A 6001-nucleotide genomic window follows, 5' to 3' on the forward strand; every position below is an offset into this window, starting at 1 on the left:
TGTGGTTTTTCCATTAATTCCATTCCACTGATCGCATTTACAATACTGGACAATGGATATAGCCAGAAACTGCGGGTGTACAATCTTTACGTCATTGGGCTTTATTAATAATTTGAAAAAAGTGTTTAAGATGACGTGCTTCAGACCTGAAAAGATGAAGAAGAAATGATTCAAAGAATTCAAACATATGTTGCTAAAATTGATGTGCATATCATGGCAGAAAATATCTAAATGGCTTCTGAACAAAATTGAGCAAAGAAAGCTATCCATGAAAAGGAAGAGGAACGGTATCTTGATGTTGCGATCAGTTAACAGTGCAACACAGCTACACGATGTTGCTGTGTCAATGGATGGATGTTTGGCAGACAAATTATATGTGCTGCCAAGAACTAAATGGAAAGTTTGGACCCTGTGTGTGGGAAGGGGGCGGGGGAGAGGGGGGGGGGGGGGCAGGTGCTCCTCAGATGTTTTTGTAATTGCAGTTGTGAGTGGGAAGATGACAAAAGAAGGAGTGTGGTGTTTTTTACCCCTGTCATTTTTGAATCTACATGTGCTGACAAAGTTGGTAGTCCTGTGTGACACCTCATCTGGACATAAGGATAACAAGTACTGCTGGAAGACTGGAGGAAAAGATATCTAAAAAATCACTCCACCTAAAACCAAAAAATATGCACAACCTCTGGACGTGTATTTCTTCAGCCAAGAGAATAACAGACTTTCTTACATTACGTTCCAGGAATGTGCAGCCAAAATTCTGTGATAGATTTTTTGTCATGAAAGTGCATTCTGTCATTTGAATTTGATTATCTGCAGAAGTATGCTGACCAATTCTTTGTAACATATGACAAAATTGGTGAAGCTATGGACAACTTCAAAAGTTGATATGGCGTTCAGCGCTAAGATTATAGACTGCAGACTGTGCAGTTATGACATGTGATCAACTTGCTTTCCTTCACTGTGCATTTTGTAGGCATTCATATTGATTGAAGCATTTTATTGAAAATCATCACTTGCATTTGTAGTTAAAGATATCTACATTGTTTGCTTCTACATGGCATCTAGAGCACATTTGCAGAGTCTTGGAGAGGAAAAAAAAGACTGTATCTAGCAAATTGAGAGGTATGTAATGGTCTTGTAACCTAAATTTCACACAGATATGGTCATTCAAATGCAAATAATTTCTTTGTTTGTCTCAGTCACAAAAGCAGTTGCTGATTGTCATAACACTCTGATAAAAAGTATGTATGATATAAATTACCTTTCCATGTGGAGTATAGTAAGCAAGTCAAAGAGTGTGATGGTTGTCATGCACAGGTGATGGGATGTTTCTGTGATGGAAATGCAGCCTTATGATGGATGTTGTCTACTACATGTTTGATCCAAAGGTGTGGATGGCAGGGGGGGGGGGGGTGGGGGGGTGGTGATGTCCGGAATTTAAAGAAAAGGGGGGTTGGTAATTTTTTTTTGTTTTTTGTTTTGTTGAAAGGAAAGAAAGAAAAAAGGGTGAATAAAGGTGAAGGGAAGTGGTTCTATTTTTACTGGAATGAACTTATTGATGGACATCACAAAAATTTATTTTACCTATATTTTTTTTTTTTACTCATCGAAGAAGACAACACAACACATATAAAAGAAATCATCACACTAATATTATCCACAGAATGATCGTTTCACAAGACACTTTCTAGCTCGACTGACTCTTAAGACTGAACAAGACTCGACTGACTCTACTCTCTCTCTGGACCACAGCCTCTTCACGTCCCTCTGGACCAGAGATTTCAACTGTGATTAGCACGCCGATTATTTAATTAGTTCTTACAGCCGCTGGGCGCGCGCTTGGCGCGTCATTTAAATGGGGTTGAACGCACACCGCTAGAGGCGTGGGCTAGCGGTGTCTTACAGGTATCGCCACAGGGGTGGGGGGGGGGGGGGGGGATGAGTTGCATGTCAGCCATGATAATGGCTGGGAAGTCTTTTGCAACTGTCCTTTAAATAAAAGTTTCTGATTTAACTTGGTGCATCAAATTTGGAACAAATCCAAAGCTTTCGATGACTGCCTGTATCCCTGGCATCAAAGACTAAATCTAACCTTTGTCAGACTAGAGAGGTTCCATCTTTTATGCCCAGAGGATGACATCTGATGGAGTAGACTACATTATGATGACAGCACGGATAAGGCGGATGCTGAGGTGGCACACTCTGTATCCATGGATTTCATTTGTGCTCCCTGTCTAGCACCAGGTGGTGAAGTCTTCCTACGCGGTTTTTCTTTGTCAAATGCTCATTCCCTGCTAAGTGCACAGCTGGTGTGTCTAGTGAAGATATCACATAGTCTTTCCATATTTTAACGGTTTCCCTAATCAGAGCCCCAATAGTTTGAAGTACAAAGCAAAATCCTCATCTGTTCGGGCATAATCATGTGTTTTTACACTAGACTGTGCTGAGCCATCACTGATTTTTCAAAGTTTCTGTTCTTAAGGTGGCCACAGTCACACAGGAGTGATTAGCTCTGATCCATATAGACCAACTTACGTATCTGCTGCATCATGAGGAATATTATAAAGCATTGAACTGCCCCCTTCCCCCCTTTAAAGAATTAAACTCCCATGTGTAAAGCACCTTCAAACTTTTCATTACTTTAAAAACAAATTAAAGTGTTAGATACTTGATGTTAAGATTATAAGTGAGAAATGTATAGAAAAGGTTTTAAATTACATTCAGTTTGTTGCAAGTCATCAGGAACTCTCATTCTGAAATACTGGATGACTATAGTATGGCTAATTTGTGCACCTTGAGCTACAATGCCTCAAGATATGTACACAGTTTCCAGTTTGTAATAAAATTTTGATTTAAGATTATATATCATAATGAGTAGGTTGACAGCATTTTAAATTCAGTCAAGGATTTTATGAAATACTGAAAATCAATTTTTTGTTACCAATGGAAGCCACTAAATAAGCAGCTTACAAACTGGTGACTGTTTTAACCACTTAGTAATATAGATTGTCTGTTCACAGAACAATTCAGCCAAATAAGCCCAAACAAAATAATGAAGTCTATATTTTGTGTGGTAGTAGTAGCAGTACATTTTTGCCACACTTCCTACCTATCTGTTGTCTACCCCAAATAGATAAGATGAATGCTGGGATGGTCCCTTTGGAAAGTGACAAGTGTCCACATCTTTCCTTATGCATGTCCTATCTCAGCTTGTACTCCATTTCTAACAGCATAGCTGTTCACTTTCACCTTTCTTTCATTTGGTTTTTTCTTTGCACTGAATACCTCTAGAAGTGTTACCAGCTGCCATTACACCATTAACTGTTTGGTGTTAATCTACAGCTGTGCTGGGTTTCAGAAACTTCCAAAAATGACGATTAGTGGCATTCATATAATTGGTGTGCATGTGACACATTGCATTATGTTGACATTGGATTTTTTTCTGATTCTCGGCTGGCTTGCTTGCACTAAGTTAAACAGAGAAATGTTTTAATCTCCACTTCTTCCCTAACCTTACGCCATATATTCGATTTAATTGTGTTTTGTATTGTTTTTTGAACAATGTGTTTGTTAGTGCCGTGTTATTAGTAGGTCTTGGTGGTGGCAGTATATTTTACTTTTACTATTTTTTCCCTGCAAGTCACTGGAGAGTGAACATTTAAATGTGACACATGAAAGTGTTGGAATGCATAAATCTACAAGTTATACTAAAGAATGTAAGTCATTTGCAAACGAGAGGCCACAGACATGTGAGCCTGGTAAGCATTGCAGCTGCAGATTGACCTGTTGTTACAGTGTTCAGGTATTTGAAAGGTCAAATAATGATAGATTTTTAGCAATTTTGCTCCTGCAAAGCCTAAGACTACTACTTGTTATGACTTGAATGATGTATTGTTAGTTTCAAAATATCAAGTAATGTCAGGTGATTTATAGTAAGAAAGAAACTGAATTATTTTCAAGTTTTGTAAAACTTTAAAGCTCCAGAATGGACAAAATGTGTTTTTCTATCTATAATCTGATATCATCTCTTTTGCCCCTGAATGGGTTCATGTAGAACTAGTTTCCATTGTATTGTTTATTTATTTATTCATTTATTATGGAAGTGCTCTTGTAGCATTCAAGATATGCACTCCAATAATATGTACCATGACAAGAAAAGTGTTTCTGAAGAAGACAAATTTGTTAACATCAAATGTAGATTCACATGTTGGGAAGATCTTTTCTGAAGATATGTGGAGTGTCACCTTGTATGGACGTGAAACGTGCACGATAACAGTTCAGACAAAAAAAGACTAGAGGCTTTTGAGAAATGTGGTGCTACAGAAGAATGCTGTTGATTAGAACTGTGGAGAAAAGAAATATGTGGCACGACTTGACTAAGAGAAGGGACTCGTTGATAGGACTCGTTCTGAAAGTCAAGGGATCACCAGTTTAATATTGGAGGAAGTTTTGGGTGTAACATCATAGAGGGAGACAAAGAGCTGAATACAGTAAACAAGCTCAAAAGGAAGTCCATTATCTTTGTTGTTTGGAACACATGAAACAGTCTCTAGACTGAAGATCACAACAACAAATATTTAATTGGATGGATAAAATAAAAAAATATACTCACCAAGTTATTATTAGGAGGCTTTTGGAGCCAGTGGAGTGGATTAGATTGATTTGTGCGAGGGGGGGGGGGGGGGGTGGAAACCAAACACCGAGGTAATCAGTCTTATCGGATTAGGGAAGGAATGACGGGGAGGGAGGCTGGCTGTGCCCTTTCAAAGAAGCCATCCTGGCACTCGCCTGAAGTGATTTAGGGAACTGACAGAAAACCTGAATCAGGATGGATGGATATGGGATTGAACCGTCATCCTCCCGAATGCGAGTCTAGTGTGCTAACCACTGCACCACCTTGCTCGGTTCAGAGGTTTCAGATTGGGAGATAGGTTCAATTCAGTACTTAACCTTTCCTCCAAACCTCTCTCCCAATCCGAAACCTCTGTCCTATCCAAAGACCCCACTTTCAGCCCTACTCCCAGATTCAACCAAACAGCCCTCGTCAAAGATCTACTGTCCTACACTTGTACTCTCTGCTGGATATATCACTTTGCCAAGAAGAAAAATAATCCTAATCCTACTCCTAATAATCCAACTCCCCAAGACATTATCCAAATTGAACCCTGCCTGGAACAGTTCCGACCTTCGTCACAGCGGCAAACCTTCCAGGATTTTCTCACTTCCAGCCTTGCCTCTCAATCCTCCTTGAAAAACCTTAATCCTACTCCCAACATCACCACTGCTGAAGCCCAGGCTATCTATGATCTGAAGGCTGACCGATCCATCGTCATTCTTCCGGCGGACAAGGGTTCCACGACCGTGGTACTTGATCATCGGCAGTATGTGGCTGAGGGACTGCGTCGGCTTTAAGACAACACTACATACAAAGTTTGCCAAGGTAATCCCATTCCTGATGTCCAGGCGGAGCTTCAAGGAATCCTCAGAACCTTAGGCCCCCCTACAAAACCTTTCACCTGACTCCATCAAACTCCTGACCCCACAGACACCCTGCACCCCTACCTTCCACCTACTTCCTAAAATTCACAAACACAATCATCCCGGCCGCCCCATTGTAGCTGGTTACCAAGCCTCCACAGAACGTATCTCTGCCTACGTAGATCAACACCTTCAACCCATTACATGCAGTCTCCCATCCTTCATCAAAGACACCAACCACGTTCTCGAACGCCTGGAATCCATACCCAATCTGTTGCCCCAGAAACCATCTTTGTAATGATTGATGCCACTTCCCTATACACAAATATTCCGCACGTCCAGGGCCTCGCTGCGATGGAGCACCTCCTTTCACGCCGATCACCTGCCACCCTACTTAAAACCTCTTTCCTCATTACCTTAGCCAGCTTCATCCTGACTCCCAACTTCTTCACTTTCCAAGGCCAGACATACCAACAATTAATGGGTACCAGGATGGCCCCCTCATACGCCAACCTATTTATGGGTC

This window comes from Schistocerca gregaria, chromosome 10 (assembly GCF_023897955.1).
Source record: "Schistocerca gregaria isolate iqSchGreg1 chromosome 10, iqSchGreg1.2, whole genome shotgun sequence".
In the NCBI taxonomy this organism is placed as follows: domain Eukaryota; kingdom Metazoa; phylum Arthropoda; class Insecta; order Orthoptera; family Acrididae; genus Schistocerca; species Schistocerca gregaria.